Here is a 23,164-nt window from a genome sequence, read left to right on the forward strand (position 1 = left end):
TCTTCCCTGTCTGTCTCTCAACCAAGGCCTGAAAAGTCTTGAACACATCAAGTACTTGATCCTTGGACTTCAAAGGAAATACCCAGAGTTTGCGAGAATAATCATCAATAAAAGTCACAAAGTAAAGTGCACCACCACGAGAGCTTACTTTAAAAGGACCACACAAATCAGAATGTACCAACTCCAGCAAATCATGCTTTCTTGAAGGCGAATGACTTTAAAAAGAAACTCTTTTCTGTTTCCCGGCTAAGCAATGAACACATCTCTTTAACTTTGCTTGTTTCACTCCAGAAAGCAAATTCTTCTTAGCCAAGTTATCAATCCCCTTCTCGCTCATATGACTCAGCCTTCTATGCCATAATTCTGATGAAGTATCATTCTCCACCAAATTTACTGAGTCACCACAAATGGAGCCCTGAAATAAGTACAAGTCAGACATCTTGTAACCTCGAGCCACAACCATTGAACCTTTAAGAAGCTTCCACTGGCCACCACCAATGGTTTGATCACAACCATCATCATCAAGCTTTCCTACAGAAATTAAATTCAGACGAACATCTGGAGCATGCTTGACATTGTTAAGAACCAACCTCGAACCGTTCTTACTTTTCAAGCAAACTGTGCCAATACCAAGTACCTCAACCTCACTATCATTGCCCATTCGTAAATTTTCAAAATTACCCGGAGTATAAGAAGAAAATAATTCCTTCTTTGGCGTGACATGAGAAGTGGCACCTGAATCCACAAACCAGGTAGACTCATCACAAACAAGATTGATATCATTTTTACCACAAGCAACGAGAAGATCATTTTCAGCAACAACAGCAACACGATTTTCATTATCGCCTTCTTTATTTTGCCTTTTCTGGTCTCTCTTAAACTTGTAGCAATATTTCTTGATGTGCCCTTTCAAGTGACAATAGTCACATGTAAGATTCTTGTACCAGGAGGTTCTTGACTTGCTTCTACTTTTGCCTCTATCATTCTGACCTCTGAAGTTACTTCTCCCCCTGTCTTCAGTGACCAAAACATCGGAGTGTGAAGTTGAAGAAGACGACACTTGAGATCTTCTTGTCATCTCTTCATTCAAAACACCACTCTTAGCATATTCCATAGTTACACCATCACTGGGAGCATAATTAGTCAAAGAAACTCGAAGAGTTTCCCAAGAGTCTGGCAAAGTATTAAGAAGCCAAAGTCCCTGTATTTCTTCATCAAACTTGACACCCATTCCAAACAGCTGATCAAGGACACCCTGAAAATCATTGATATGATCAGAAATAGGGCTACCCTCTTTGTATCTAATATTCATCAATTGTTTCAGTAGGAACAACTTATTATTGCTAGTTTTCGAAGCATAAAGTGTCTCGAGCTTTTCCCACAAGCTTTTAGCATTTGTCTCATTCATAATATGATTTCGAACATTATCTTCAACCCATTGCCTGACACTACTAAAAAAAGGGGCATCTTCGACCAAAAAATTTCGACCACAATTTTGGTCGGAAAAAAATTGATCACAGGTAGTCGAAATTTGCAGAATTTAATTTTTATTAAACTTTTTATAGGATTTCTACCACACTGGGTCAATTTTTTAACTGGAAAAGTGAATTTCGACCACGTGTGGTCGAAATTAATTTTTGTACAAATAATAAATGGGAAAAAATATTTTATACATAATTAAATTATATAAATATAAAACAATTAATTAAAAATAAAAATAAAAAACTAATTTCAACTACATGTGGTCGAAAATTTGAACAGATTTTTTTTAATCCCCGTTAGGTCTCTTTTCGCTTTATTTTTGCTCCTTCTCTTTCTCTCTCTTTCCTCTCTCCCTCTCCTCTCTCTACGCCTCCCCCCACCCGACTGCCTCACCACCCGTCGACGCTTAACTCGCAGCCACCTCCTTTCCCGACCAGCAGCGTCTCCACCGCCGTTTTCGTGGCTGTTGAGGTATTGTTTTTTTTTCAGTCTCATGAATACAAGCCCTAAATTGAACTAGTTCTGAAGAATGTATTTCAATACCATGTTATTAGTTGCATTGCCTTCCATATTTAGTAGATTTGATAACTTTTCTTTGTTGTCAAATAGTTTTTTTGGGATTGGTATCATGTTTTTTTTTTTTTTTTTTTTAGGGTTTTGAATTGAAATGGAATGAAATATTAAAATTGAATGTTGTTGTTGCATTTGTAGCAAAGGTAGGGGTAAATGAATTTATGTTGCAAAATATCCAGTTGTGCTTGCTTTATTTCTTGATGGATGAGGCGATGGATAGAAATAGCTGGTTGAATGTGAAATTTGTTGTGAAATTTGAAACTGCATGATACAGGCTATTTTACAAGTATTACAAGCTCTCTGGTTTAAAAGGCAAACGTTGTTAAAGTTTTGGTTAATAGATGGAATGCAATCTATTTAAAATCAAAGCCAAAACCAAATTGAACTTGTTTCCACAATAGGTCAGACCTTTTCATGGGTGAGTCCACACTTTCTTTCTTTGTTTAGAAACTATTATTATAATTTCTTTCTCTGTCTTTTTAAAATTCTTTTCTTCTTTATAATTTCATTTTGTATAATTAACATATTTTGTTACAAATATAGGATACCTGAAACTAGCAAGAGATTATTTTAGCCTTTCCCTTTTTTACACAGAAGAGGTTTTTGTTCCTGTAATGTAGAATGCACTTGATGTTTCTTAAATTTTCCTTTCGCTAAGACTAGGTTTATTTGGAGTCATAGTGGTGTGTAATGCTACAATTGATGCTTTTTGAAAAAAGATTAAATTTGATTTACCGAAAGAATGAGATGTTGTAGTTAACACAGGACTTTAAGCTCTGCTTTTTCGAGATCGTTTCTATTATTATCGGCCTACTTTTTCAGGTAGGTAGTCACTCTATTTACTGATGCGCTATGATGATACTTTTGTTTAATGTAATATGTGATTAAATTATTATTTTTGTGGTTTACTGCTGGACTATATACCTTGAAGGTTCTTATATTAGAATTATTAGTTTAAAGGTGAGATACATAAAAGTGTGCATGTTAGCTCAATTATCCACCTCAATTGCTGAGTTCTTTCTGCGTTTTTATCTTAGAGAACTTCAAGATTACTGAGAAAAATCAGAAAATAGCTATATCTGTACAGAAAAAATTGGAAATTTATTAATGGAATGAAAATATCTTCTCAGTCTTTTGGTTCAATAGCTCTGTTATGCTACTTTGTTCGTAATGGAATGGTATAAGTTTTAGCTTCTTTTGGGTTCTTATGCATCTTCACATAGTAATAGACTTTTGTCAAATTTTCAGCAATTAGAAAGCTTCTGATAACCCCTGAAAGACTTCCAAGGTCTTAAAAAACTTCACTACTCTTTCAATTTCCCAATCATTCAGATCCCTCCTAAATGTAATGTTCCATCCTTGCAATCCTTTAGCTGTAGATAAATGATCATTTGGAGAGGTAGAGATGCTATAGATGTTTTCTCTACAACTTTTATAAAATTCGTTCGTCAGGCTCTTGAACAAGCTGTAAAAGATATTGTGAACAACTAAATAAAATTGGAACAATAGTGAGAAAACACATTAAGAATCTGCACATTGTTTTTATCGGTAACATGAAGTATGTGTCATTTTTTACCAAAACATGTACTTTCCCCTGGTATCTTCAGTCGATTCTAACACCAAACTCCTAGCTAGCTCTTTTGCAGCTATAAGGAGTATTTGTGTGTTCTCACAATTCTAATCCATAAATCTGGCACCTGTGTCATCTAATGATCACAAAGCTTTTTACAAAGGGCTGAAGGAAAAGAAGTGGCAGAAACGTTAAAATTGAACAAAGATGCCTAAAGTATTTAAGTGAAATAAAGCATATTAATCATTCATATATTTGTGCATGTGTTGATGAATTTTACATGGGTGCATGCTAAGTCTTTTACTATAGCTTTAAAAATGTTGAGAATGTAAATGAACTTTACATGAGTACATGCTAAGTTTTTCACAGTAGTTTTATAAATGTTAAAGGGGTTGATAGTGATTAAAAGAAGGCTTGATGTATAGCTGGGTTTGACATTAAAATAACTCTACATTGACAGATTATTTTATTCTGTTTTTAGTCAGCAAAAACTAACTGAACAAAGTTGTGCTGGGACCTTTGGTGCTGCCTGCTTTATACACATATATATGTATCTGCTATGTTTGTATTCTATTGTGATTCATGTTTATTTTACAAAATAAAAGCATTAGTACTTTTTTACCTTGCAGATGTCATGTAACCTTCTATCCAAGTGATAAAGGTTTTGTGAAGTCTTCTAAGATGTTAATGGGTTAAAGGATTGGGGTTGGTCTGGATGCCACCTTTATACCCGTCGGCCCTTGAAAGCATAGATGCTGCTGATGATGGCGTAGTTGATCCTAAGGAGTATGAAGCTATGAAGCATCAAGTTGCTCAGCTAACAAGAACACTTAATTCCTCGGAGGCTAGGATGTTGGGTATGCAAGCCCAAATTAATAGTTTATGATGGATATGTTTAAATGGATATGTATATTATCTTTAAGGGTTTGAATGTAGTTTTAGTTCGAATTAGAAGTACTTTTAAGTTTATAATGTTTAAGTGCTTGAATGATGTTTATGATGTTTAAGTGTTTGAATGTAGTTTATGATGTTTAAGTGTTTGAATGTAGTTTTAATTTTAAGTACTTTGAGGTTGAATTTGATTGTTTATAAGTGTTTGAATGGACAATGTTTAAGTGTTCAAGTGTTTGAACATTGTTTATGGTTGTTGTGTTGCATTGTTGATGAATTGGATGGCTGTTTTGGTTGATGAATTTTACTATTTGGAAATTGGCAGGTGGGCTGCCAAAAGCAGGCAAATGCTGGAAAAAATATTCCAGATTTTCGACCACCTCAGCCCAGATATTTCACAATTTCGACCACATGAGGTCGAAATTGTACCCAGAAAAATTCAATTTCGACCACATGTGGTCGAATTCTGGGCCCAATTTACAATTTCGACCACATGTGGTCGTAATTGAATTTTTATTTTCTTTTTATATTAAAATATAAATAATGTTTTCGACCATACGTAGTCGAAAAAGTTAAATATAATTTAATATAAAAATATTTTTTTCGACCACATGTGGTCGAAAATAATTTTTCCCTTAATTTCGGTAGAATGTGATTTCGACCACGTGTGGTCGAAAAAAATTTCGACCAAGCTGTTATCGACCTGCGCGTGTGGTCGAAAAATTGGTCGAAATAAAGGCTTTTTCGACTTCGTGTGGTCGAAATTTTTGGTCGAAAATCCCTGTTTTTTTAGTAGTGTGATATAGCCACAAACCTGTAAGTGCTCAAATTCCCACTCTTCATCTTTAATAGACTCGGGTTTCTTAGAAGCGAACACATGTAAATGCAACTTCTTGACAAATAGAAGATCTTTCATCTTGCTTTTCCAAATATGGTAATTACTGCCATTTAAACAAACCATCTTACTCATATTTGCCTCCATCATTCAAATAGATGATCAACCCAACCAAATACAACCACAAGCTCTAATACCACTTTGTTGGGAAGAAACAAGCAATAATCAAATTGCACGACGAGGTAACAGCGGAAGAAATACCCAAGTCGAAGCTTTCCACACTATTTGAACCAAGAGAAGACAATAAACACTAGCACAAATGGAAATCTAGGTAGCAACTATACCAACAATAAGATGGCAAAGCAAGCAAAAAATAAATCGAATGGAAGAGACGCCAAATTTACATGGTAAAACCCCTTCAATGTGAAGAGGAAACATCCACGGGACCTCCGGCCCACAAAAGCTCCACTATAAACAACAAGAGTTACAACAATGTTCTACAAATGGCTACAACAACAAATCCAAGCACGGAGCAACAATACATAAAAGATAGCACCAAAACTAGCGAAGAAAAGAGAGAAATCACCCCCTAAAAACGAGCTACTGTTCGTACTCGAAAACCAAAGCTACAGACCACAAAATTCGATCTTCACCGTTGAAATCGAATAACCAGATGTTTAGAACTCCTAGTTCAAATTTAGGCACGATCCAACGGTTAACGAATCGGAAAACGTAATTTAAAGCGGATTGCTGTAGCAGAAAATTTCTGGACGAAAATTTGCTTTCTCTCACATTTTTCTCTATATATGGCTGCTATGAATTCACTCTTGTGTTCTGAAAATAAGACATAAATTGATCCTATATATAGAGGAAATTTTGGATAAAACTGGCCTGGTCCAAATTGAATTGGATTTTATTAATCCAATTCCACATAGGAAGGGAAAACCCAAAAACCTAACACTCACCTCTTTTGTTCATCCACCATTAAAATTTCCTTTCCCGCCACAACCATTGCCATTGTTATCGCCTTATAGTTAGAGCTGTGGAAACCTTAAGTAGCCTTTCTAATTCAGATGGCCAAGAAAGCCTTATTACAAGTGAGAAATAATTCGGTATAAAAGCATTCGGTACAGACAAACATTAAAGGACAGAAACATAAATTCTCGGTTCCTTGGAGCTTTGAAAATGATTTCCTTGAGAAATTGAAGAAATGAAACCAACTTATCCCGAGGGGGAGCGATTCCTTTAACTATAGACAGGTCAATTAGAGTTTAACCGGGGTGCCTTAATACTTCTTCTTGTACTTTGTATGCCCTAGTGCAACAATTATCATAATATCCAGCCTTCTGTATTTTACTAACAATGGTAGATGGTGCAATGGTGGCAATGGGAGTGGTGGTGAAGGAAATTTTAATAGTGGAAGAACAAAAGAGAAGAGGGGTAAAATGGGATAGGGATGTTGAGGTGGCATGTCATGTGGCATCCACCTCATCAAATGTTAGTGCCACGTAGGATTGATGTCCACCTTGGACAAGTTTAACGGAAGAGGGTATATTTGAACCCAAAATATAACGGCTAGGGTATATTTGGACCCAAAGTATAACGAGGGGTATATTTGGCCTTTTTCTGTTTTTTTAAATATATGTGTAAACACAATTTTCGTGCCTAAAATAATAAAGGCATGAAATAATATAACAAGAGTAATATTAGACTTAAGAAATGATGAGGTTTATAATCCATATAATATCTCCAATCTAAAATTTCTTCTCCTCACAAATGTCTGTTCAAAGGCTTGAAGCTTAATCTTGAACTTGTTGGACTTTGGATTTGATTCAAGAGTTTGATCTGAGATTTGTTATGCGTCACGAACAATTTGATGATCGCCACGAGCCAAGATTTGAGATTTAGCTGTTACGAACGGAAGATTTGGAGCCAACCCACTTAGAATCTTTTGTTAAAAGAACAACAACAACATATCCAATATAGTCCACAAGTGAGGTCTGGGGAGAATAAGAGTGTATCCAGACTTACTCCTACCTACCTGTACATGCTACTTGTTTATTTAACATCTAAATTCTAATCTAACAAAAAAGTGTAAGTGTCATCTTATAATACCATATTGCTCCTTTATAACTAGTAAGCCTTTCAAGTCAGAAGGGATGAACTTTAAAGAAAGATTTTTTTTTATTTTCAGATGGCTATGTTTCCTATTCGTTTTACTTGGTCATACTCTATAAACTTGCACTTCTAGTATATTATAACAAAGGTCAAATAAGAAAATAAAAAAAAAATGAAATAGAATGTTGTGAAATAAAAAAATGAAGAGAAAAGAATATGACCAATACACATAAAAGGGACAGGGCAGGGCGGGGCAAATGTTGAAGAAACTAGCTAAACGAGGCAGGGCAGAGCGGGTCAACTGTTTAGCAGGTTAAGGCTTGCCACACAGGCCCTAGTTACATCTATAGGCCCAAGGGAATAACAATGTTTACATATGCTACCGAGGTCACCGGGAGTCCAAGTTCAATTGTGAATCAGAATCGCCTTGAATGAAGAATCTATAGAAGAATCTATAGTTGCAAGGCAGACGACCCACAATGGGATGCAGACAATTATTTTTAGTTACTATGGAATCATGGCGGATAATGTAAATGAACAATTGTTGGAAGATTTCTCAAGCCAAGGCCACAAATTGAGAGGTTTGGTTCCAACTTCAAGTCACTAATTCCAATCTGGGGCTTAATGAGAAAATAGGGGTCACGATAACTGCAACGTGTTTCTCAGAACAAGATAGTATTTTTAAGACGCGCATAGTCTCGCATAGTATTTTTTAGGCACACCAGAATCAGGATGATCAGGATTGTCGCATAGTAGTTTTTTGGTAATCTATGTATCGCCTAGTATCATTTTGTGAAAATATCGACATTTGGTAGTAAAGGTATCCAGCTAGACTCTAATCGCCACCTATTACTAGAAAGAACTTTCACGTGCTTGACTCTTTTGAATTTGTTTTTTGGTGTAAAAGGAGTGTTACGAAAAACATGGATGAGTATTTAGATTTCTTAGAAGTGATAGGACGTGTCGTTCTTTTTCTGCTTCTGTCAGTAGTTTAGTGTTGTATTTGTACCTTCTGAATATCTTTATACATAAACATTTAGCTTATTAAAAAAGAATGGTCACATTGAAATATATAACAAAATCAATGCTTTACTTAGTGCTCTTTTCTATAAACTTCTCTATTAATCACAGTAGTACTCTTATATTCATTGCTAGTTTGCTACACTAAAAAGAAGTACAAAAAAAAGTTGCATTAGTGCTTGATCTTCAAAGAAACAACAACTCCAAAACAGAGTCTCCCTTGTTCAATTAATAGAAACATATGTTCTATTATACAATACATGTGCCAATGGGAGATAACAAGTACATTGCAGAATTAACTAAAGCATAGCCAAAATATAGTTGAGGTGCGCAACAAGCTAACTTGAACACCACAGTTATTAAGAAAATAATTAACTAAGGCCTACCTTTTAATGTTAAGCATAGCCTTAGCTTCCATTTGCTCTTCCATTAAATCCTTACTAGCATATTTCCTCATAAGCTCCATCTTCTTCTGTTGTATCACCATTCGTTCAATCTCCTTCACGTCCGGCAATGGCGCATATACCGCAAATTCTTCTTCTCTTTCCTTCTCCTTCTCCTCCTCCATCACATCCTCGAGCAAATTATTTTTTTCTATCCGTCCAGACCCCACTTGTAGAATTATACTGGATATATTATTATTGTATTCTCGCATACATTGTTCCTCCAAATTTTCCAATATTCCATCGTCATCATCTCTATATCCATAGTAACTATCATCAATCCTCTTATATATCTCACATCTTGTTCTTCTTTTTCGCGATTCTGTTGGTTTATCAAACAACTCCTTAACACCAGTTAATTTCTTCGCAGCACCAAAATACCTATATCCACGACCACGTCCGCCTGAATTTGGTACATCAACAATATTCCCCTCTAAATTAGTCATTTTCGCCGAATTACACGTGTAATTCAGTCCACCAAGTTCAATAATCCTCTTTTCCCAGTGACTTTTTTCTCGTATCAACTTGTTAATCTCATCGTTAAGGTCACGTAACCGGTGTTCATCGAGTCCTTCGTTTTGGATCTCGAGTACTTTGCGACCAATTTCTCTCAAGATTTGGTGTCGCCATTTGTCTGCATGTGTTAAATCTTTGCACTCTGAGGCTAAATATGGGCGACGTAGGGTTTGTCCTTTAGGTTTGTTCTCTGAGAGGAATCGGTTTAACGTTGTTTGCGATTTCTATTGGTTACGTGCCATGGTTGGTTATGTGAATTTGATAAAGATGTTAATTAAACCCTAGAGAAAAGAGAAGATGCATGTTTTAGTTGGGCAAAGGCTTTATATAAATAAATTTTTGTGTTTGGCAAAGCCTTTTCCTATAAGAACTTGTGAAGTTAATTACCAATTAGTTTTTGTGCTCAGTCCTTTTCCTTTTTCTTCTAGGACCTTTTTTTTTTTTTTTTTTGGTGTATTGTTTTTATTTATTTATTTCCCATCTAGTGTCCGGTATCACACTGGACCGATTAAATCTGAATTTACGCCAGGAAGTTCCTAAATATTTTTCCTTCTAGGATCTTTATTTATTCTTTTGTATTTTATTTTATTTTGTTTACGATCTGGTGTGCGGTACCCGGTAGGAGTCCGACTAAATCGGATTCGAGCCATGGAGTCCCACATTGTGGGACAAAACACTCCCTTACAAAGGTGATTTGATACTTCTGGGGACTCGAACCTGAGACCTCCGATGAAAGATGAATAAGTACTTGTCAATCCAGTACAACGCTTGTTGGTTTTCTTTTTTGTTGATGCTATCTTAATAAAAGTTGAAAAAAAACTCAAGTAGCAATAACGTAGATTTATTATTTATATAGATATATGTAAGCTATATTTATATTGATTAACTATTTTAATTCTCCACATTTTTAAAATTTATGTTTTACATTTTTATTAAATAAGAATGAAAAACTTAACTAAAGTCTTTCATAATAAATATTTGAAAATTTTAATTAAAGTTCTTCAAGTTTTTACAATTTAAACTCAATAATGATAACAAGTCTCTAAGTGCAATCAGGGATCTATTGTATCAATCGAACATTCAAAATATATATATATATATATATATATATATATATATATATATATATATATATATATATATATATATATATATATATGATAATGGAAAAATTGATGCCTTATATTAATAAACTGTTTATTTACAATGTGTTTAAAACATTATACGATAGATTAATGATGTTGGGCAATTTAAGATGTTTTGATATTAGTTTAACAAACATTGTTCCCGTTCTTTTGAGTAATTTTCGTGTTAAATACGCCCAATAAAGTTCAATTATATATGCAACACTGACTTAGGATTATCTGAGGCAAATATAAAGAGAGTCGGGACCAAAGCATAAACTATGTGATCTTCGAGTTCACCAAGTGTTGTATTAAGTGGAAAATCTTAAATCAGCTACCCCTTCGTATCACATTATCTGTCGCTTTTTGTTTTATACGTCATTTAAAAAATATTAATTAGGATGGGTATTTAACATACTTTACCCTTATTAATGTCTAAGTTATAATGTATCTCTATTAAATGTTTATTCTACTTATGTGTTATTCGCATTAATGACAAATTCTACCAAGGGTAAAATGGAGAAAAATAATTAATTATGCATTGAACATCTAAAACGATAAATAATTTGAGATAACTATTTTTTTAAAATAACTTGAGACGGAGGGAGTCCTAAACAATGAAACTTTAGGGTAATATCGTTTAGATCTATTCATTGTAATTAGCGCAAAGACTCCGTTAATTTCTATATCTTCATTTCAGTTTTAAAATTTCCTTTCATCAGCGAAAAAAAAGATGTTTGTATTAAGTACTTGCAATCATGGATGATTACGGTTACTCTTATTAAGGACCATACTAGTAAGCGTTTGGACATGCAATTTCATCTCATGAGATGAAATCAGTGTTTGGACATGCGATTTCATCTCTGATTTCATCTCATGAGATGAAATCCCAAATCATCCAAAAAGGCATGATTTGGGATTTGAAATCATGATTTCAAAAAATATAAATGTAAAATTTGACTCATACGTTTATATTTTGTAAAAAAGGACCCATAAGTTGGTAGATATATTTACCAATCATAAGTTGGTAGATATATTGTTCGTACCATGTGAGAGGATTATATTAAAGAGTAGTTACATTACTATTCATGTTAAATTTTCCTTTTTATTGAACTAAAGTTTGATCAATTGATGTTATATTTTTTAATAAGGCCTTATAGTAGCGTATTAATTTTAGGGAAAAGGTGCAAATATACCCCTCAACTTTGCGATTTAGAGCAGATATGCCCCTCGTTACAAAAGTGGTGCATATATACCCCTGCCGTTACAAAAATGGTGCAAATATACCCCTGCAGTTACAAAATGGTGCAAATATACCCTTTTCACTAACGGAATTTTTTTAAAAAATCATTTAATTTATTTTTTAATTAAAAAAAAAAAGTCTACCTATATTTTCTTTAGTAAACATAATTTTCTAAAGCCACATGGTAATTTTTTTTCTGGCGTATCCGGTCTGGTAAGTTTCAAAAAATATCTTCGTGACTTTAAAAAAAAATATAAAGTCATTTATTTTTTGACTTTAATTTGACTTTTTTTTTTTTTTGGGTACCATTAGAATACTTTCTTATCCTACATGTGCTTTGAGATCGTACTCGATTAAATAAATATAGTTGCATGAAGCAGCCTAAGTGCTAACTTGATTTTAAAAAAAAAAAAAAAAAAAAAAACTAAAACGTTAGGTTATTTCAAACGTCAAGCATCTGTAGATCTACTAGTGATGAGGTATACATAGGTAGAAATAGACTACGTTAGGTTATTAGGAATTTTTTATTTTCTATGATTTTGTACCTCATCACTAGTAGATCTACAGATGCTTGACGTTCGAAATAACATAACGTTTTAGCTTTTTTTTTAATTTTTTTAATTTTTAAAATCAAGTTAGTACTTATGCTGCTTCATGCAACTATATTTATTTAATCGAGTACGATCTCAAAGCACATGTAGGATAAGATAGTATTCTAATGGTACCAAAAAAAAAAAAAAAGTCAAATTAAAGTCAAAAAATAAATGAATTTAAATTTTTTTTTTTAAAGTCACGGAGATATTTTTTGAAACTTACCAGACCCGACACATCAGAAAAACAAATTACCATGTGGCTTTAGAAAATTATGTCTACTAAAGAAAATATAGGTAGACTTTTTTTTAATTAAAAATAAATTAAATGATTTTTAAAAAAAATTCCGTTAGTGAAAAGGGTATATTTGCATCATTTTGTAACTGCAGGGGTATATTTGCACCATTTTTATAACGGCAGGGGTATATATGCACCACTTTTGTAACGAGGGGCATATCTGCTCTAAATGGCAAAGTTGAGGGGTATATTTGCACCTTTTCCCTTAATTTTATTATGAAATATGATTTACTCATTTGGTAAGATTGTATAAGATTTGAGAAAATTTTGATGGTTTTCACAACTTGTGGGTCTTTTATGTTTATAAAAAAAACTGCAACTTTAGAAATCCAAATTGCATGTCCAAACATAATTTTATCTCATAAGATGAAATCATGTCCAAACGGCTCCTTAGTGCGAGTCTCTTTCAATTTCTATATGTTTTGAGTTCATAAGAACCTTGTCCAAAATGTTTAAATGCTATATTTGGGATTTGAACTGGAAATCTAAATTTTTAACCAATTTTGCTATACATGAATTTCTTCTTATATCGAGGAGATTCAACAAATATATATATATACTAGATGGCGTATGCCCGTGCTGCGCACGGGCCCAACACTTTGGATTATAGTGTATCTATGTATATGTAATTATGATTGGGTAGTGATAATATATATATATATATATATATATATATATATATATATTATGTTCAAAACACGATTAATATAACATTGTAGTTTGTGCTCCGTATCCAAAATTTATTATATTAGTGTTAGGTACGAATACAAAATTTGCAAAAAATTATTAATACTTTTTAAAAGAGAAGACTTGTTTAACATGAAACTACTTTCCTCTCTTTGAGACAAACAATAGCAATATTTAAGCATCAGTTGATACTTTGAATTTTAATTCGATTAATTTAAAGGTGTAAAAGATTCTATTGTTAATGTATGTAGATTGAACCTAAACAATACTTATTATTTTTTAATCAAATTTTGATTTGGATAATTGTAATTCAAATCATTAAATTAATTTTACATGTTTAAAACGAAATAAAGTAGAAATTTGATTTTCTATTTGAACGAAGAACTACTATTTTTTAATTTTTGGTGAATATTTTTGGTTTAGCTCATTTTACTTGTCATATTGTTTTTTGCACGGTTTTTTCTTTTTAAGGAAAAGTCAATTAAAATTATAATTTGACTAATTTACCTTATTTATTATTTGATTTCCATTTAATATTATGTTTTCTTTTACGACATTAATCTCTTTTCACATTTATTAGAGTAAGAATAAAAATGAAAAAGTAATTAAATTCTATCATATTTTAAAATATAAATATTTTAAGTATATTTATTTTAGTAAACATAACAAATAAATGACATGGCGGAATATCAAACACAACAATTAAATATTTAGATTAGATTTTAGGCTAATATAAGAAAAGAAAAGAAATTGTATGGTTTGGCTACTTAATCTTTTGAAGAAAAACAATAATATTGGGTCGACATTTTTTACTGTACAATAATTTTGTTTGCTCTCACTAATGAGTTAATACGCATGTGACAATGAATCCACCATTATTAACTTAATGGGGATACTTTGGAAATTACATGAATATTGTTTGATTTTTTAATATGGGGTGCACGTTTTTTTTTTTTTTTTTGATATTGCTTATTTTTTTAATATGGGATCCATCTTTTTTTTTACATGAGTTTGGAGGTGGTGGGGTCCACTTTTTTTTCTTTTTATTTTTTAAATTTTTTATATTGCTTTTTTTTTTTTTAGTAAGGGGTCCTTTTTTTTTTTTTTTTTTTAAAATTGAGTGGTGATCGACAACGAAACTCCATAGAAACTCATGTTTCTATAGAGTAGAAATGCAAGAAAATAAGAAAATTATTTTCACCTTTTTTTGTATAGGATAATTTTTCAATAAAGGCGATAGTGGGACCTTAAAGAGTTTTTCCTTTCTTTCGAAAAGAGATGCTACAATTAGCAGTTTAAACGTTTCCGTACTTAATGGTTAATTAATAAGAACGGCCGTCATATGAGAATTAAATTGCATCACTAAATTCTTTTCTTCTTAATTCTCTTCACATATATGTACACGTGAACCACAATAGAAATAACGCGAAGGCTAAAATATGCCCCTGAACTATACGAAATTGTGCACATTTGCCCGTCGTTAAAAGGTTGGCTCGAGTATGCCCCCAACATTTTTTTTGGCCATATATGCCCTTGAGTTAACGGAAAATATTGGAGGGCATATTTGTTCAGTTCGCATAGTATAGGGGCATATTTGAGCCTTTGAAATTCCTGAATATTACGGCACAAATAGTTCTCAGATTTTTTTGTAGTGCACTTTATGCTAGCCAATAATTTATTGCAACTACATTTTGAAACTCCACACTTATCGTACAACCCCTCACTTTTCTCTCTTATTCTTTCACTTGTTTATGAAATGTCGGAAGCTTCGAGTTCTTCAAATAGCTATGGAAGGGTTTGTGGATGTAGAGTGGACGTGGAATTACTGCACTCCATCTCACTTATGAGCTTCAAATAATTCTACTAAATTTCGGTTATGCGTGAAATTCACGAAAGAGCCAAACCACATTGAATGTTATGTAAGAAACTGTATAAATGCTTAAGATGTGATACTTTTTCTATTATTATTATTATTATCAAAATTTTGAGCACCGCGGGAGATATTTTTTCATATGTCATAAGTCTAATATAAGTTATCTCTTTTTTTATGTTTATGTTTTATTGCGGGAATTGTTGCATCCATTATTCTGTAGATATTGGGACTGAGAAGACAAAAAATATCCAGAAAGAACGACAAATTGAAAAATAAAAATGGTATTATCATTAGTAAAAAAAATCTTTTGAAAAGGGAAAATGATGCTCTTGTCGTGAAAACAGTCTTTAAAAGATGTTTGTAATTGCATCTGCTCTTTTAGTTGTATAATTTTGATGTAATACAATGGTGGATGGATTGTAATTACAAATGTTTTTTTATGTTTTGGAATGCAATGATATTTTGTGCCGTAATATTTAGGAATTTCAAAGGCTCAAATATGCCCCTATACTATGCGAACTGAACAAATATGCCCTCCAATATTTTCCGTTAACTCAAGGGCATATATGGCAAAAAAAAACGTTGAGGGCATATCCGAACCAACCTTTTAACGACGGGCAAATGTGCGCAATTTCGTATAGTTCAGGGGCATATTTAAGCCTTCGCCGTAGAAATAATTTTCCTTTCACATTGTTCATAATAAGTACTCATTTCCGAAAATTTATATTCTTAAAATCTATTTACTGTTTTTATTAACATGCTCGATAGGAACTTAAAATTTCTTTGGGATATGGAGACTCAGGTTTTCAAATTAAAAGATATCACTAGGAAATACGATTACAAGGTCAAACACGATAAAAAGCGAAAAATAGTCCATTATCTTTGGACTTTGGCTCAAAATGATTTTATTTCTTTTATATGAAGCACTAATAGTCCATATTTTTTTAATAAAAATAGTTCACCTTCTATCCTAACTTTAATTTGACCATCGTTATTTATGGGATTCTTACATAGATGTACCACCAAACAAAATAGATTTCACCCGTCATAGACTAAAAATAATTTTCAGTCACTGTAGCCTAATGCTAAAAGGTTCAGCGTCACCCATTCACTCTATTTCTGTACTTACCACATTAATGGTAAGTACTAAAACCACTACCACTAGTAATATGATTCTATTTCAGATCCAAAACAAGACAATCGTCTTCTCTCACAACTTCATCCTTCCTTGCTCTTCATCAGATTTTATTTTCATTTTTCTAAATAAAATTCATCAAAAATAAAAATGAACACATCATCAGCCTTCCACAACTCATTACCATAAAAATTATCATTAAACTATTGGCACCATTATACAGTGTATAAACATTACATAATAATGTATAAGAGATGTGTATAAATTCATATACATTGCTATACAATACTTATACACTATATAGGTTATGTGTCTATATTGTATATATAGTGTATAATCGTAGGTATACGTTGTATAACTATGTATAACAGTGTAGATACACCTATCATACACATTCAGCTTACAAAAGCACTATCCCACCACCACTACACCTCCATTTTAACACCATAATCACCAGACAAGAAAAAAAGAACAACAAGAAGATACAAAAGTCGTCCACCAATTTGCTATTGAACCTTTTTATTTCAGATCTGAATCCTTCGAAATGAGGGTTTATAAAACATTCGTTCAACCACTCTTAATCTACTCGGAACTAAAGACCTAAATTTGAGTTTGTAGCATGGAGGAGAAAAAAGAAAGAGACAAAGAAAAAAGAAAGAGAAATATGAAGAGATAGAAACAAAGAAGAAAGAAAGAGAAATATGGAAAGTTAGAGAGAGGGAGAGATAGAGACATCTGGAAAGAAAAAGAAAGAGAGACACACGGAATTGAGTGAAAAGACAAGGTCACTTGGGAGAGAGTAAACAGAGTGGTGTTCTAAAAAAAAAAAAGGAAAATTTACATGACGTGACATGCTACTACTAATTATATTTAATAGCTATAGTTTAAATTAATTACTTTATATAGTTAATAGTTGTGTATTAATGACACTTATTAGCTACTCTATCCGTGTCAATTTATGTGAATCCGTTTGACTGGACACGATATTTAAGAAAGAGTGAAAACTTTTGAAACTTGTGATTCAAAATAAGTCTTGAATATTTATGTAGCTGTAAATCATTTCATAAAGTGAATTTATTTCCAAATTAGGAAAGAGATCATTCATTTTAACATGGACTAAAAAGGAAATAAGTTCGCATAAATTGAAAAACAGAGGGAGTATTAAAGTAAAATAAGCTGAACACCTGTGTGTATCCCAACTCTCTAAGTCAGATACTTTCTCCTCCTCCTCCTCCTCTCTCTCTCTCCCTCTCTCTCTCTCTCTAATATCTAATTTCTCTCTCTAACGTCCTCTCCAACTTTTCCGACGAGTTTAATAGTTGCCGTCGCCGCCTTCATTGTCGAATCTAACCTTAGGGTTTTGGATTATTAACAGTTCATTTGATTTTTGTTGATTTTTGTATGGATTTGTGTGGTGGCGAACAGATCTGTATGGTGGGAGTGACGGTGGCTCAGATCTGCCCAACGAGAAGTGGACGAGGATTGTTGGTGGCAGTGATTAGAGGTTGTTGGTGGCGGTCAGATCTATATGGTGGCGGTTTGACCCATCTCGTCGATCGTTGGAGCGTTGTTGGTGGCAGTGGTTAGAGGAAGAGATGGAGGCGTCGGGCAGATTTGAGCCACCGCCATCTCTCTAATCTCCGGCGATCGGAAAATACACTGTATTTTTCAGATCTAACCGAAACATATAGTGTATTTTATTTCTTTTGGGGTGTATTTTATTTCCTGTATTTAGTATTTGAGTGTATTCGAAGGAGATCTTTTTTAATACAATGAATTTGAAGTGTATTTTATTTCTTGTATCTCAAATTCGAGTGTATTTTATTTCTTTTGGGGTGTATTTTATTTCCTGTATTCAGTATTTGAGTGTATTCGTTAATTTTTAGCGCAAAATTCAGTGTTTGGGGATGTATTTTGAAGGATTTTTTTTTTGTATACAACCGATTATTAAATTTAATAAAGTGAATACAGTGTAAAAGTAGCTACAAATGAATACAGTTGAGTTGAATACATCTGACTTGAATACAAATTGGTTGACTTGAATACATCGAAATCTGACTTGAATACAATGAAATCTGAACTTGGATACCGTGAAATCTTACTCAACCGAATTTTGAATACAATATATTGTCGTGCGTGAAACAATCTAAAGTAGCTACGAAATGTAATTAGCTAAAGTGTAGCTATGCCAAATTTTTAACCCTCAAAATGTCGTCATTTATATAAATTGTCCTTAAAAAAAAAGCTGCTTAATTGGGCTAAATTGGATAAAAAATAATAATTGGGCTAATTTATCTAAACTAGATGAGCGAATCGTCATGAGCCTTAATTTTTCCTTTATTTATTTTAACCCGGGAAAGTATTTGTGTTAAATTAAACTACTGAAATGGTGGGAATATAAAAGACTCATAATCGCCATAAATCTCGGTTTGTGGGCTAAGAAATTAAAAAACCTCTGACCATTAAATTAAAGTGACCACTTTGCACGTACGTATGTATCTGTCCAATCATATACTATTCCACCAATCATAATACTCCGACGAATCTATTCTCAGTTTCAAGGTCAAATTTGCTACACTATTTTTGTCTCCTTTTGGCAGCCGATCGAATGTTGAGACACTTTAATCGACAGTTAAGACTCGTAGCAAATACAATCCCACATTACACGTAACAAAGCATTCTCAACAACCGTAACAACAAACTCGGTATAATTCGATAATTTGCATTAGATAGGATAGAATGTACATAAATTTTACTTTTATTTTAAAAAGTAGATAATAAATTATTCTCAAATAAGATAATATATGGTAAATTATTTAAAATTAGAAAATTATGTTTTCGAAAAGGATTTACTGACCTACTAATTCAGACAGTTGAATTGTGGCGCTTTTACACACTTAGACACAAGAAAAGAAAGGTGAAGTCGCACATTTTGCCACACCCAAAATTATTTATAACCGCTTGCCAATATATTTATAATTTATGTATCCATTAAGTGTACAATAATTATTATACAACTGTAGTTTTTTTTCTTCAAAAAATAAATAAATAACGGGCAGCTATTCAAGTTGATTGACGTTTGAAGGAATAAAAAGCTCCAGCTTCAGAATGAGCACCGTTTGGGTTAGCTGATGGTAAATACTCTCTGATCTCAATTTATGTGACACTCATTTTTTTTTAGTCAGTCTCAAAAATAATGATACCTTTCTATATTAGTAAAAAATTGACTTTAAATTTCTCATTTTAATCTTAATGACATGATTTATAGTCAAATAAGTATCTATAACTTATTTTAGACAATAAATTTCAAAAGTTTTTCTTTTCTTATTAAACTACGTGCCCAGTGATTAAACACTTTCACATAAATTAGGACAAAGAGAATAATTATTAGGCAAACTTACTTAAATGACTACCTTATTCTAGTTTCCTACCATTTATAGCTACCCTTTTAAATATTACCATTTGTAGCTACATTTTGACAAAATAGTGTATGTTTTCGCGTGTATTTGTTGCCAACAAATACATGAGAACATGGTAAAAAAAAAAAAAAATCCTTGATTTTAGTCTTTAATGGTGGAGCTATTAAATTAAATATTAATATATTTTTTTGATGTATTTTAGTAATTTTTTGTTTTTGCTTTGATGTATTTTTTTTTTTGATGTATTCAATGATTTTTTTTGATGTATTTTACTGATTTTTTTTTTGTTTTTGATGTATTTCAATGGCTTTTTTGATGTATTTCAAATACACTGTGTACATTCCAATTACATATGAAGCCAAATATATTCAAATTTTCGTGTATTTGAATGGATTTCAACAAATACATTTAGATACAAGACAAAAAATTTAAATGCATGACAAATACATTCAAAAACAGTGTGTTTGGCTATTAACAAAATACACTAAAAAATACACTCAAAAAATACAAAGACCAATACATTCAAAAATAGTGAATTTGTGAGATGTAGATTTTTTAATGTATTTGTATTTGGCTTTTAACAAATACACACGGCCAAATCTGAGACACTATCACCACCAAAAACCCTAATCTCTCCACCACCACCAAAATCCTAATATGAGACACCATCACCACCAAAAACCCAAATCTGAGACACCACCACCACCACCAAAAAACTCTAATCTTTCCACCACCAATAAAACTCTAATTTCTCCACCTCCACGTCATCTTCTTCGTTGCTATCTCAAAACCAGTTGCATCGCCGCCGCCACCAACAATACACACGGCCAGATCTATGCCATTGGCTCACCGGATAGAGTGAAAAGAGAGAGAGAGAGAGAGAGAGAGAGAGAGAGAGAGAGAGAGAGAGAGAGGGGTGAGCACAGAGGGTGAGGGAGAAGATAGAGAGGGGCGGCGGAGAGAGAGAGGGGTGAGCGCAAAGGGAGAGGGAGAAGAGAGAGAGGCGCGACCATGGTGTGGTGGTTGAGAGAAGGAGAGAGAGATCTTTTAGGGTTTTGAAAAATGAAAAATCTGAAATGGGTAATGATTCACTACTAAAAAAACTGTATTTTCCGACCTAAAAAAACCGACCTCAGTTGAGGTCGGAAAATAACCGACCTCATGAGGTCAGTAAAGTCGTAATATTAATTTTTCGATATTTTTAAAAATAAACTGACCTTATGAGGTCGGTAATATTGTACCAAAATTTCAAAAAATAAAGTACCGACCTCTGTAGTTCGGAAATTCATTTGATGCTAAATATTATAATTTTATTTTTAATTTAAAAGAATACTGAACTCACGAGGTCGGTTTATTAAAAATAAATTTTCAATTATTTTAAATATACCGACCTCATGAGGTCGGTATTCTTTTAAATTAAAAATAAAATTAAAAAATAATATACATACCGACCTCATGAGGTCGGTATAATTACTCAAGTAAAATAAAATACATACCCTTAATTAATCGATCTTTCCCCTTTCTCCCTCTCTTCCTTTTACCTTCCCCCCCCCCCCCCCCCCCCCCCCTCCCCCCATCTCTCTCTAACCCTAATAATTAACGAGCTGCCAGTCACAGTCGTCATCTGCCATTGACGGTCGCCGCCATCTGCCATTGACGGCCTTTTCCCTTTCTCTCTCTTTTGATCGCACGTTTTCTCTCCCCTCTCTCTAACCCTAAAAACGCCGCCTGCTAGTCACCGTCGGCCCCTGCCAGTCATCGTCGCCGCCGTATAGGTTCAATCCACTAATTATTTAGTTTTATATAAACGTATACTAAGCTAAACATCTACTAAGCTACCTTGATTGCGTGCAAGATGTTAATAGTCCAAAGAATATCTCTTTGCTTAGCAAAATATCGGTGTATAAGTTTCCCTTTGATATTATGCTTGTTTTTATTAGTAGGCTTTTGTACGTTATATTCGCGAGTTGATTTACAGTTGGGGATAATAATGCAGAAGATACCATAAATCTCGAGCTAATTGTATCATCATTGGACTGCAAGTGACTCAAAAAAAGTTTATACATGGGTCCTTCGGAACATATGAGTGATGTTAGCAACTCGAATCAGTAGCCTGCAGAAGGTACTTTTCTGCCTGTTTAATTGAGCTTTCAATGTAATTTGTCCTTGAAATACTAAGGCTATTGGGGTTTGTTAATTTTAATTTTGGTGCACATGATTCAAGTAACAAGAAACACATAGTTTTCTACCGCTAAATTTTATTTGTATATGCATCGGGTCATGTGTGTTTCCAGAAGTATTTTATGGTGGATGATTCAAGAATTTGTTTGCATTTTGTTAAATGATTATTCTGGGTTTGAGAGTTAATTTGATTATATTTTGAAATTAAATCATATTACATTAATGAATCCCTGATCATATAATGTGGAGAAAAATTTAGATAGGTAGATGAAAAGACTAAATAGAGATTTGAGGTGGCTTTCCAATAAAACGATAACAGACACGTAAATTTTATTTGAGCTGCTGTAGACACGTAAGCTATATCTAAGCATTGCAAAAGGTCAAACTTGCCATTGGATTTGACTTAAAAGCCAGGAAGCAGCCATGTCGAGAATGAGATGTTTGAGTGATTTTCGGTGGATAGCGGTCAATGTGATTGTGAATGGAATATGGAAATTGAAGAATTAAGATAAAGGTATGATTGATCTCGAATCGAAATGAGTAAGGTATATCTTCTGAAAGGAAAGGATTTGGATTCGAAGCAATGAGATTACTTGAGTCAGGTATAAATTATGGTGACGTTATCTTGTATCATTTGGAAGGATTGTAGTTATTAAGTATGCTTGACCTCTTTATCTTTATATGTCATCTAAGCTTATTGTAGTTGTAGCCCCATTGCATTTGAATGCAATGGTTATATATTTGAATTCTTAAAACCAGATGAAGAAGGGGTGTTCTTTTTTTTTTTTTTTGTTGAAATACATGGGTATTCTTTTCTTTTTTATTTGTTGCACATCGTATTTTCTGTCAGCCATGAATTAGTATATCTTCTAAAGGGAATTATACTATATTTTCATCGCTTTTTTATCACCTCTTTTACTTCAATGAAGCAACTTTAACTTGACTAGCATTTTTTTGGTTGCGGAGCCTCCCAAATAATGTTGAAAAGAAGGAAATGGATTTTTAGCAAACTAAAAGGTGAAGATTCATGTTGCACTCTTGCAGGCACGATTAATTATAATATATTTTTTCAGCTTGAGCTTTGTGTTATTATTTCATTTTACGTATCTGGGTGCATATTAATTAACATATCACATTCTAAGAAATTATTTTGCTCTCTTCAGGAA

At 32.9% G+C, this 23,164-nt stretch overlaps 1 long non-coding RNA gene and 1 pseudogene across 1 annotated transcript; one reads left to right on the plus strand and one right to left on the minus strand.

The window, feature by feature from the left end:
• Positions 1-1,452: 1,452 nt before the first annotated feature.
• On the plus strand, positions 1,453-4,764 carry LOC132641868 (uncharacterized). Its single transcript, XR_009583009.1, has 2 exons — positions 1,453-1,953; positions 4,255-4,764. It is a non-coding gene; the product is annotated as an uncharacterized LOC132641868 (long non-coding RNA).
• A 3,953-nt stretch (positions 4,765-8,717) lies between these two features.
• On the minus strand, positions 8,718-9,690 carry LOC132642818 (uncharacterized; annotated as a pseudogene).
• Between the last annotated feature and the right edge of the window lie 13,474 nt (positions 9,691-23,164).

This window comes from Lycium barbarum, chromosome 5, assembly GCF_019175385.1.
Source record: "Lycium barbarum isolate Lr01 chromosome 5, ASM1917538v2, whole genome shotgun sequence".
Taxonomy (NCBI): Eukaryota; Viridiplantae; Streptophyta; class Magnoliopsida; order Solanales; family Solanaceae; genus Lycium; species Lycium barbarum.